The sequence below is a fragment of the Entelurus aequoreus genome, linkage group LG13 (assembly GCF_033978785.1).
Source record: "Entelurus aequoreus isolate RoL-2023_Sb linkage group LG13, RoL_Eaeq_v1.1, whole genome shotgun sequence".
Classification (NCBI taxonomy): Eukaryota; Metazoa; Chordata; class Actinopteri; order Syngnathiformes; family Syngnathidae; genus Entelurus; species Entelurus aequoreus.
In genome coordinates this window covers 42934229-42947407 of record NC_084743.1, presented here as the reverse complement: position 1 = coordinate 42947407, position 13179 = coordinate 42934229, and positions in this window count along the sequence as shown.

Below are 13179 nucleotides of genomic sequence, written 5' to 3'. Positions count from 1 at the left end.
GCGCGTCTGCTATCCAAGTCAAAGTCCTCTTGGTTGTGTTGCTACAGCCAGCCGCTAATATACCGATCCCACCTACAACTTTCTTCTTTGCAGTCTTCATTGTTCATTAAACAAATTGCAAAAGATTCATCAACATAGATGTCCAGAATACTGTGGAATTTTGAGATGAAAACAGAGCTTTTTTGTATTGGATTCAATGGGGTTGCGTTGACCAGCATTCCTCCAATGGGGAATTCAAATTGCTAGTCTCTCCCAGATTCTTTTCATGGCAATAAGCTGATGTTTATATTCAATCAACAGGCAGCAGTTGGTATTTTGTGGTTTATTCTCCAAGCTTAGAGGAAAAACCTGAGACCAACCCAGTACCCAAGCGTTCCCTAGCCCGGTCCAGATCGGTCTAGCTCGGTCTCCCCTCAAACCCCCGGAAGTCCCGTGATCTTCCCTCTGTCCCCCGCCTGCTGTTTCCCCAGTCTAGCTGTGCTCCTTATCTTAGGAATGCAATGGCAGTCTCAACAAAGAGAATAAACAGCGCTCTGACTCTAACCAAGGACACTCGAATCCAAGCACTTTGTACCACACAAGACATTAGCTGATGTAAATATGACTATAGGAGTTTTTAGAAAGAAGTAACACTTAAACGGTAGGTTGGAGTTCAAATCCCAGCCGAGTCATACCAAAGACTATAAAAATTGGACCTGTTTCCTCCCTGCTTGGCACTCAGCATCAAGGGTTGGAGTTGGGGGTTAAATCACCAAAATGATTCCCGGGCGCGGCGCCGCTGCTGCCCACTGCTCCCCAAGGGGATGGGTCAAATGCAGAGGACAAATTTCACCACATCTAGTGTGTGTGTGACAATCATTGGTACTTTAATCTTTAATCTTAAATATGGATATGATTCTGATCTGCTTCCAACAAGTCCCCCTTTAAGATCTTCTAATAAGATCTTTATTACTTGTACAAAACTTATAAAGCACGCCCCACATTAAAGTCTTAAAGTTACCACTTTGCTAGACCCCCTTTAGTGACACTTAGCACAAGGGGCTGTGCGGTTCTGGATGGTCTCGAGGGAGGTTGTTCAGCAAGTCCCTCAACTGTGTCACGAGTCAGGTTGGTTAGTCTCAACGGCGGCGGGGAGTTAGAGAGGCCGCTGAAACAGGAGTTCCAAGGGGTGTTAATTTGGTGAGTGGGGTCACCAGTCTAACCATAGCACAAAGCCCAACGGCTGACGTCGGGATTCTAATGTACAATCTGTGCTTCCCACAACACCAGAATAAGTCAGCTCGTGCCCAAGGGCCTATCCTAGAGCCATCTATCAGTGTGGTGCACCAGTAACGGTTGATGTCACCCAATTTGTTGGGGGACGAAGAGGGTCCTGTAATTTGAAAACGCGTGTAATTCAGCTTTTGGGCCACAAAGGGAAGAAGTCGGGTGGCATTGTCAACAGAAGGGTACACATGTCAGTAAACTTAAAAGGGGCGGGGTAAGTGTGGGAAAAGGGACGTCCAGCGGAAGAAGCAACACAGTCACCCAGGTTTTGGCATCCACCTGAGCCACAGGTTGTCTGCACCCGCTCCTAAGGTCAAAGGTCAAAGTTACCAGGCCTTCGGTGGTGATGTCATTAGCACGCACAGATGTGAGCCTTTGAAACACCACCGAGGTGGGGTGGTACTTTAGGTGCTACAGAGGGTGTAGAGGTAGTTAACGCCCTCTCAAGGACATTAATTTTAATAATTCCTTTAGCGTCTGTATCAGTCAGGTCAAGCCCCAAAACAACATAAAAGGGACGATGGGCACAACTTACCAGAGTATGTTGTCTGCATCCGACACCAATGGTTCAGGGTTGAGTCGTAACAAATATAGAGGTTATTACCACGGTAATAGCTATTGTGTCCCCCGTAATTAATCACACTGCACAGGTCAAAAATAAGTCTTGCTATCCCCTTTGACCCAGTCTATTTAAAGTCCGCTGTATGTTCTTAGACACTTGTCACTGTCGTCAGGAAGGATGAACTGAGACACAAAGACAGTAGAACACGCCCAAACATCAGTCCGTCAGGGAACACTACCGGGTGTAACATCCTGCCTTTCGTCTATCAATATCAGAGTAATTTAGGTAACAAAACGGGGATAAACATCAAACTTTTCACTTAATGTAACGACACATACAGTTATGCTGAAAACAAGCAAGAAAAACTAAGAAACATTTAGCATACTGGATTGGTCTCACACAAGGATATACAATATAGAAGTTGAAAAGAGTAATGTAGGTAGAAAATCTCTCTCGTCTCCTGGGCTGTGGGGCAGATGATGTGGCGATGTCAGCAATGACATCCGCTGGTAATCTGTCAGGTTCTTCAGCTGTAGTGCGGAGGGAGAGGTGGTACCAGGTGTCCCCTCCACCAGCCAGTCGAAGGGCGTGGGACGTCCGTTCTATGACCTAGAAGGGACCAGTCCACCTGGGCTCCGTCCACTTGCGTTTGATGACCTTGATCTTGACCCTCTCAGCGGGCGGAAGGGAATCTTTACAGAAGAACTGGCACACAAATTCTGCAATTTTTTGTGTAAAATACCATTTTGGTTTTACGCTGAGTCCTCCTTCCATGGGGGGCTGCTGGTCCTGTGAATGGCTGACCTGTATGCAGCTCATAGGGTGAAAAACTCAAAGGGTTTAAAAACAGTTTTATTCACGGACCTTCGAATGATCATTAACGCTAATTGCAACATGTTAATCCAATTAAATTTGGTCTGTGCACAGATTTTAGCCAATTAGTTTTTGATGTTCTGGTCCATCCTTTCAACCTTACCTTGGGACTCAGGATGGTACCCCAAACCTGTGTTCTAGTCCGAAAGCCTTTTCGACCAAGGCTAAGTGAGTATATTTTTTTTTAATGGTTGCCATTGTCTGACCTAATCTTTTTGGGGAAACCATGTCGGGGTACTAGGTCATTCACAAGTCATTTAATTACTGATATTGCATCCTCTTTAGAGGTTGTTGTTGCTTCAACAAGTCAGTACGTACCTTTTCCCTTGTACCGTATTGATCATATCAGTGAAATCAAAGACTATACATGGTTCACCCTCACCTCCTCCATATTCTAAATTTGATCTACTAAACTACTATCGATGTGTAAAATTGTTATTTTCAAATTAAAATTAGTTATAACTTCTTACCCACGGTAAAAACGTTAAAACTATGGAATGTGTCAGAGTCGGATTATTGTCGATTTTGTTCCAAGGAGTCTGTATCCACCCTCACTCACCCCCTTCTGTTTCTGAAAAAAGGACTGTGTTAGTCATACTATCACTTTCAGAAACATCTAAAAAAAATGGTCAGCTAATAGTCAAGTAGCGGAGGACAGGTCATGTTTGAGGTCAATGATTGTCTCTTTAGCCTCTATGGTCCACTGGGGGGTGTTGTTAGGGTAGGGGACCCCTTAGCAATATCACAAATAACTCAAACTCAACTAAACCTTAGCTTTTATGTAACTTATTCAATATGGTGAAAGTAACAAATATGCTTATATTTATATTGTCACCAATACTAGAAAAATACTACCCTTGTGGCGAATGCTTTAGCAATAGTATTTTGAAATTTTACCACACCTGGTGGCCCCAATAATTCATTAAGTCAAGCTCATGTTGTAGAAAGTTGAATGATGCAGACACGTTTATTACTGAATACTTTCTATCCGACTTCTGTCTTGACGACTATGTGTATGTAATGAGCAACTATAATTCTTTGATATGCTTAAATGTGTAATGTGTCGTTTTATATCCTTTTTTTGTGTAAAATACCATTTTTATCCTTCTACTATATATACCGACCACAAAAACCTGGCCTGCCTGTGATCTGCCTAGATGCGTAAAACCGCAGGCTCCTCCCACTCCGGGTGGAAGCAGGCTGCTGTCAGCTCTGCAGCTCCAAAATGACGTCACAGACCAGGATTTTGTTTTCAACTCTTTTACTTTTGATCACCCGCCTCCAACAAAAGACTCAAATATAAAGATAAAACTCTACCAAAACATTATCTTGAACATCAGGTCTAGTCAATCACAGTCATCGAGTTTTCATGCCCCTCCCACATCACAGGACTTTTCTTTTATCCGCCCACACAACCCCAGGTGGGGGATAAAAGACTTTTTGGACAATTTAAAGGGGAGGTTTCTGCCCCCTTCCTGACCTCCTCCAACCCACCCAAAAAAACGGTTCCAGACCGCGGGGAGCGCGTCTGGTATCCGCTCCTTGAGGGGGGGGCTAGGGCTGGGAATTGTTCAGGTGGGGTGGCTCAGCATCGCCACACCAAGCCGCAACCCCCAGCTAGGCCACCTCCACCTGCACCACGGCCAGCTCCACGACCAAGTCCAAGGCTAGCACCAGCAGCACCACGGAAAGTTCCTGTACCAGCTCCACGGCAGGTTCCAGTACCTGCACCCAGGCAAGTTCTGCCAGTAGCAGCTCCACACCAAGCTCCAGTGCTGCCAGTAGCAGCTCCACGCCACCAAACGCCGCCCGTAGCAGCTCCACGCCGCCAAGTGCCGTCCGTAGCAGCTCCATGCCGCCAAGCGCCACCCGTAGCAGCTCCACGCCGCCAAGCGCCGCCCGTAGCAGCTCCACGCCGCCAAGCCAAGACCAAGCACTGCCATGCCAAGACCAAGCACCGCCATGCCAAGACCAAACACCGCCATGCCAAGACCAAGCACCGCCATGCCAAGACCAAGACCCACCTTGCCGAGACCAAGACCCGCCATGCCAGGACGCGCCACGCCAAGCTTCGCCGCCCGACGCGCCACGCCAAGCTTCGCCGCCTGCTTAGTCTTCTGCACCCGCACCTGCGTCATCTGCTGCTTCCACACCTGCCACGACGACAATGCGCCTGCCTTCTTGTCGGCCACGGATATGGCCGCTACCTGGTCGTCTGCCACGCCAAGTGCGCCCACCTCCTTATCGGCCACGGATGTGGCCCTTCCCGGGTCGCCCACCTTGCCTGATGCAGCGCCGCCGCCACATGACTATGCCTCGGTGGATTCGGGGCCACTTGGTCTGGCGACCCACCGCCATGTCCCCCTCCCGCCCTACTATGACTCTTGTTATTTTTTTTGTTTTTGGACATCTGGGATCGGTCCGTAAGGGCGGGGGGGGGGGGGGGGGGGGTTCTGTCATGTCTGTGATGATCATGTTTTTGTTTGGCCATGTGCTGTTTGTTTTTTGGACACTTTTTAGTTCCTGGGTGTTCACTCTCTTGTTTTGTCACCATAGCAACCCATTAGTTTTCACCTGTCATGTCACGCACCTGTTTCACGTTTTGAGTCACGCACCGGTTTTCACTAATCATGTCACTGTTATTTAAAGCCTGTCTTTTTCTGTTGGTCGGCCTGGCGACATTCACTCTGTTTACCTCTGCGCACTTCATGCCATGTCAAGTAAGTTTTTTCTATTCATGCCACAGTTAGCGACTTTTGTTCATGTCCTTAGTTTTTTGCCCACGTGCAAGTATTTGTTTCATTAGTCAAGTTTGTACTTCCGCCTTGAGGGCGCTTTTTGTTCCTTTGTTAGTGTAAAATAAAAAAATGTACTCACATTCACGTCTTGCCCGAGCCAACTTTCCGTTGCATTTTGGGAAAACAAACCCCAAGGACCAAGTCCTGATACGTTAATGGAAAACCTGATGCCCTGTCATGACTCCCATCGATGGACAACACAGCTCCTGAGATGATCCTCCCACAAGACTGGATTCTAGGGGGTCTTCAGTGGAAGCTGAAGCCCCCCTAAATAATTTGGTGTTATTTTTTTTTTTCAATTGCAGAAAATTTAATCATACATATGCAGGAATATGAGTTTAAATAAATAATAATAAAACCTGTCATTATTCACTATGATTGTAAATCATTTGAAGACCCTTTGTCGGCGCTTATTATCCAATCCAATCCATTCCATAAGTAACGCCCGCATTACTATACTGAAAATTCATTCCACGTTTTCACTGTTACCTTAGCAAGGTCGAGCCAGACCGCAGCAGCATTAAGGCTTCACAACACCGCAAGGTAGGATGTCCAATTCAGAATAAAAAAAAACAATGTGTCCAGACTCAGATGTGAATAAAAACTGACTCTAATACAGACATAGCGTCATGACGTTGCACGTCCTGCAGTGCTTCTGGAAGTAAGCATGCTTCAGTTCTAGTCGTCTCAGTACTGGTGCATTTGTGGCAATTTCAAGGATTCTGTGCATCAAATTCTAAAATTTTGGAACCGCGGACAAGATTATGAAAGAAGATGTCTCTCGCAGTGTTAGGGGCATTTGCCTAGATGTCTGCTTTTTCGCCTCCTTCTGCTAATTTGTCAACTATTTATTTTGTATTTTTCTATTTTGGTGAATAATGATGAGGTTTATGAAAAGCCTCATCATTGTTTGCCATTATGTGACCGCAGCACGGGAGAGTTCACACTGAAGTCGCATCATAACACTATTGATTTGTAATATAAAACTCATAATAAAAATGTCTATAATATTGCTGACCAAAAAACAACTTCCATACTTTATGATAACCAAAGCATACCACTACAGCTTTGCGGTATAGGTGTGCTACTTAGACTTAATTGATGTAGTTTAACAGCCTTACTGTTATTTTAGAAAAGTGTTTTGGGGCTCTGAAGACAAAACGCACTGACAGACTCAGTCAAAAAGTGGAGTTCTATGGGTGTTTTTTTTTAAATCTTCACTGTTATCCATTTCACCATACATGGCAGGTTGTTGTGATAGTCCATATCATCCATCCCTACTGGCCAGGTGTGGCGTGTTTGACACCTTTGGTCTAAATGCCTTAAATTACAATTACAGTAATAACAGGAGACTAACAGTATTGCTTTTCAACCATTTCAATTTCTTTAGTATTTGCTGTGTAATTCTAATGCAGTAACAACAAGTTGTAAGAAAAAAAATCTTGCAAGTGCAAAAATTCTGAATCAAATAAGTTGTGCACAGACAGCATATCTTTGGGCGGACATCCAGCCCCTGTTTTCCAGGCAAGAAAGTGTCTTTTCACCAGAACCTCCTCTGTTTTCAGGTCAACTCTGTCGTGCTGTGCAAGTTGTATACACTGCTATCATCTGTGCAACGTTTCCCTGTTTGCAAGTTGCCTGCTAGCTTTTCCATGCAACAACACTGTCCTCAGGTGTTTGGGCCATCTCATGCTCACTAAAGTTGACTAAAGCTTTCTTACACTTTCAACCATTTAGATGTATTCAGTGTTTGTTTTGTAATTTTAATACAGTGCCCCAAAGTTGTGAGCGAAAAGCTCTTGCAAGTTCAAACATGTTTTAGCTTTGTGCGCTCGCATTGCAGAAACCTCCTGGTTCTTCAAACCGAGTGACGTCACAGGTTTACCTCTGTCTAATGGCAACATACTTACCCTTGTGGACTGGTTTTCGAAGATAGTCCACTTTAAAAAGTAAAAAAAAGTACCAATGATTGTCACACACACACTAGGTGTGGCGAAATTATTCTCTGCATTTTACCCATCACCCTTGATCACCCCCTGGGAGGTGAGGGGAGCAGTGGGCAGCAGCAGTGGCCGTGCCCGGGAATCATTTTTGGTGATTTAACCCCCAATTCCAACCCTTGATGCTGAGTGCCAAGCAGGGAGGTAATGGGTCCCATTTTTATAGTCTTTGGTATGACTCGGCCGGGTTTGAACTCACAACCTACCGATCTCAGGGCGGACACTCTAACCACTGCTCTGCCGTTACTGCCATCCTCAATAGAGACTGCTGATCTCCTGGTCAAACACGTCTTCCACCTGCATAGGATACCCGTCGAAGTGGTGACAAACAGAAATTCGCATTTCACATCCGCCATCTGCAAGGCCTTCTGCAAGTCCCTGGGAGCGTTCGACAGGTTATCATAAGGCTACCACCTGCAATATAACAGCCAGATGTAGCAGGCCAACTAAGACCTGGAGGCCACCCTCTGCTGCGCTTGCCATCAACAGCCTGCATCCTGGTCTTTCAACCTTCCGTTGATAGATTATGCTTACAATTCCCTTGTCAACTCTGGAGGGTTTTCCTGTTCACTCATCCTTGACCCTACACTTCTGGCCAATTTTTACCAACTTTTACCGTCGGTTCCAAAAAAACCCAGTAAACCGCCCTGTGGCGTTGATTAACGGGGCGGTACTGTCACATTCATGTACTGTATTTGCTTCTTAACTTTTCCTGGCTATGTTTTTTCTCTATCTTGCTCTCTCTAACTCAAGTCGGCATGGCACCGATGAAAGGCGGGAAGGCTGAACGAACCTGATTGCAATCAAGGCACATGCTCTTTATCAAACTACACACACCTGGTTGTCGCTGGATATTTTTTTTCGTGTTCCGCACCACACATAGACCACACCACGACTAATCCCTTTTGCCACTTTAGTCGTTCTTTTGTATTTGTCCTTTCTGCTCAGCCTTACAGCCATTTTCCGACTGGCCTTCTATTTGTAATAGCTTGTTCTTCAATGTTTTAGTGCGGCTAATCCTTCCACTCAGCGTCATCGCTTTGTTGTCCAACTTACTGTACGTCTTATTAAAAGACGTTTCCCACATTACTGTGCTCTCTCTTAGTTGTTGCGTTTTCTTTGTTTCTTGCGTTGAACAAAGAGTGCACACTCTACCAAGTCAAATTACTTAAACATACTTGGCCAATAAATCTGATTCTGATTTTGACTAGCCTCCCCTCTGCTTTTCGAGATATCATTGTTACACAAGCGTAACAGTATGAGTTACTACATTCTTTACGTATGCCGTTGATGACTTCAATCCTATCACAAACTTCTCCATCTTTTTGCCTTAGTTACCTCTATACCTCTATGTGCCTGCGTACTTACTATTTATACTTTATAGAACATTGGACCTGTTGATTAGATTAAGCACTGCTTCCACTTAGCTGCAGGCTTGTGTATCATTCTAACATGAATACTTGCGTACCGTATTTTTCGGATTATAAATCGCTCCGGAGTATACGTCGCACCGGCCGAAAATGCGTAATAAAGAAGGAAAAAAACATATATACGTCACACTGGAGTATAAGTCGCATTTTTGGGGGAAATTTATTTGATAAAACCCAAAACCAAGAATAGACATTTGAAAGGCAATTTAAAATAAATGAATAATAGTGAACAACAGGCTGAATAAGTGTACGTTATATGACGCATAAATAACCAACTGAGAGCGTGCCTGGTATGTTAACGTAACATATTATGGTCATTCAAATAACTATAACATATAACGTTTACCAAACAATCTGTCACTCCTGATCGCTAAATCCGATTAAATCTTCTTCCTCGTTGTCGCTCCTGGTCATACTTGCCAACCTTGAGACCTCCAATATCGGGAGGTGGGGGCGGCGTGGTCGGGGGGGCATGTTTGGGGCGGGGGGCGTGGTTGGGGCGTGGCTAATGGCGTGGTTAAGAGGAGAGTATATTTACAGCTAGAATTCACCAAATCAAGTATTTCATATATATATATATATATAATATACATATATATATGTATGAAATACTTGACTTTCAGTTAATTCTAGCTATATATATATTTTTATTTTATTTTTTATTTTATTATACATATAAATAAAAGACATACTTGAATTTCAGTGTTCTGCAGGCTATCCAGTAGGTGGCATTATTGTCCTGTTTAAGAGTGTCACAACATTGCTGTTTACGGTAGACGAACTGCTTTACGGTAGACTAAACGTGACTGCTGTTGTTGTGTGTTGTTACCACGCTGGGAGGACGTTAATGAAACTGCCCAACAAAAAACCCACATAAGAAACCAAGAACTCTCTCTCCTTGTTGTGCACTCTACTCTCTAAAAGCCGTAGATGTTATGACGTCATTGGGCAGGCAAGCTGCTGGGAAAGCGGACGTGAGAACGGCTGTCCCCACTCAGGTCCGCATTGAGCTGGAGGGGGCACCAGGTGCTGCGGGATGATTGTGTTGAATGTCAAGCTGAAGTCCAGAAACAACATCTGCACGTGTGTGTCCTTTCCTTCCAGATGTTCTAAGCTCAGGTGGAGTGCAGAAGAGATGTCGTCCTCTGTGGAGTGGTTAGGGCGATAAGCAAATTGGTATGGGTCGAATGTGGGGGAAGTCTGGAGACAATGTGTTCCTTTACAAGCCTTTCGAAACACTTCATTATGATGGGGATGAGTGCCACGGGGCGATAATCGTTGAGGAAGTAGATTGTGGATTTTTTTAGGCACTGGAATGATTGTAGCAGTCGTAAAACATGATGGTACCACAGCCTGGGTCAGCGAGTTGTTGAAGATGTCTGTGAGAACCCCAGCCAGCTGGTCTGCACATTCCCTAAGCACCATACCCGGAATGTCATCAGGTCCTGTTGCTTTCCGGGGGTTCACTCTCCTCAGGGTTCTCCGGACATCCGCTCCGTCCAGGTTGACTGGCTGCTCATCAGAGCGAGGGATGGATTTCCTTTTTAGCGGGAGACTCCCGGTATTCAGCGCCTCTCCCGATAACCTCCCGGCAGAAATTTTCTCCTGACAAACTCCCGGTATTCAGCCGGAGCTGGAGGCCACGCCCCCTCCAGCTCAATGCGGACCTGAGTGGGGACAGCCTGTTCTCACGTCCGCTTTCCCACAATATAAACAGCTTGCCTGGCCAATGACGTCATAACATCTACGGCTTTTAGAGAGTAGAGTGCACAACTGCGCACACAACAAGGAGACGAAGCAGAAGAACGAGGAAGTTACAGACATGGCGACGCCGTCGACGAGCAAGATGAAGAAGTACGCTTGCAAGTTCCAAAACGAATGGAAACAAGAATTTCAGTTCATCCAGGACAGTTCGAAGGGGAAGGGGTATGTATGTTGCCTGTACATTTTGTAGAACAGACTTCTCCATTGAACACGGTGGCCGAAATGATATACTCATTCATGAGCGGAGAAGTTAAACAGGACAATGCTGCCATCTACTGGATAGCCTCCGGGACACTGAAATTCAAGTATTTATTTTATTTATATTTATAATAAAATAAACCAACTCAACCAATAAAACAATAAACCAACTCAAGTATTTCATATATATATATATATATATATATATATATATATATATATATATATATATATATATATATATATATATATATATATATATACATATTTATATATATATATATATATATATATATATATATATATATATATATATATATATATATATATATATATATATATATATATATATATGTATGAAATACTTGACTTTCAGTGAATTCTAGCTGTAAATATACTCTCCTCTTAACCACGCCCTTAACCACGCCACCGTCCCAACCACGCCCCCACCCCCCCACCCCACCTCCCGATATCGGAGGTCTCAAGGTTGGCAAGTATGGTCCATTGCTCCCTCTGGCCAGGTCCTCACCTGCTTCACTGTAGCTTTTTTCCTGATCAGCAGGGGCTTGTATGCAAGAATTAGCATCACAGAGAGATGGTCTGAGGAACCGAGGTGGGGGCGGGGTGCAGCTTTGAATGCCTGTTTGATGTTGCTGTGGACCATTTCCAGTGCAAAATTCACATATTGATAGAAATGGGGGAACACAGTTTGCATGTTAGCTTGATTGAAGTCTCCTGCCACGATGAAAACTCCCTCTGGATGTGTAGATTGCAGTTCACTGATTGAGCAGTATAAAGCATTCAGGGCTTCGTTAGTGTTTGCACTTGGACGAATGTACACTGCTATAAAGATCATAGCATTGAATTCCCAGGGTAAATAAAATGGCCTGCATTTTATAGTTAGTAGTTCTACATTGGGAGAGCAGTGACATGAGACCATCTCCCTGTTGTTGCACCAGTTTTTGTTGGTGTATATATAAACACCGCCGCCTCGAGATTTACCGGTGAGAGTGCTGCTCCTGTCCGACCAAAACAGTGTTAGCCCCTCGAGGTTAACTGCCTCATCTGTAACGGATGGTTTCATCCACGTTTCTGTGAGAAATATGGCGCAGCAGTCCTTCATCTCCCGTCTTGCATTTAAATCCAGCTTCAGGTAGTCCAGTTTGTTCTCCAGGGAGCGGACATTTGAAAGCAGGATGGAAGGAAGCGGCGCTGGTACTTGGCTCTGCTGTTTCACAGGCCGCTGGGTGTAGCCGGCATAGTATTCTGATGGTACCGAGGAGGTCCAGCATACACGCATCTTTTGGTCTAAAACTGTTCGATTTATCTAGATCTAAAATTGCCTGGCGGTCGTATGTTATTTTGGAGTGACTACGCTGCAAGTTTACTGAAATTTTCAGAATTTACCGATTTATTTGCCAAAAAAGTTCCATTACTACCACGAGCCTATGCAGCCGCAGCCGGGCAGGCCGCTGCTATTTTGAGATGGAGTTATTGCATAAAGTTTAGATATGTATAGTGTTTTTTTCTCTTTTTCTTATTTTTTACTAAAAGTACAGTTGACCCTCCTATTACGAACCTGTAGGCAAACTTTCCCAATCATGAACTGCTGCCGAGACAAAAAAAAATTTCCGGATACGAACATTGACCCTGGATACAAACTATTCTTGCATAATGCTCGGTGGTATTTTTGTGCAGGCTCAGTCAGCATTACAGAGCAACGATATAGAAGAGCTCTTGTCAGGCACAGAGATGGAGGCAGCAGATGATATTGTTGCATCCCAACATAGTCTAGCACTCTTTTTGATCTATATTGCTGACCTTAACGCCCCAACAGCAATCCGGAGTTACAGCATCGTATATAAAACTCTCTCACACGCAAGACACACCGGCAACACAAGACTGCATTGATTGTTGATTGTTATTGATAAGTTATTGCTTAATGTATACTCACATTTATCTATTGATTGGTTTACAGCTTATGAAAACATTGAATTGAAAATCTCAGAAAATTTGGCTTCTCAAAAACTAACCAGAGATTATCAAAATTAGAAGAAATTAAGTCTTGACATCTCAATTTACATGTAATGAGTTTATATCATACATTAGTTTCACATTTGAAGTTGAATTGCTGACATGAATGGACTTGAGCACGATAAAAAAAAAAAAAAATTCAGTATCACCTGTACGTGGGTATATAATGTTCTGTTCTTATCAAATTAGGTGATTAGTTTAGATAAACAGAAATGCTGTTTCAGAGGGAAGTATTGTGCACACATATGTCATTC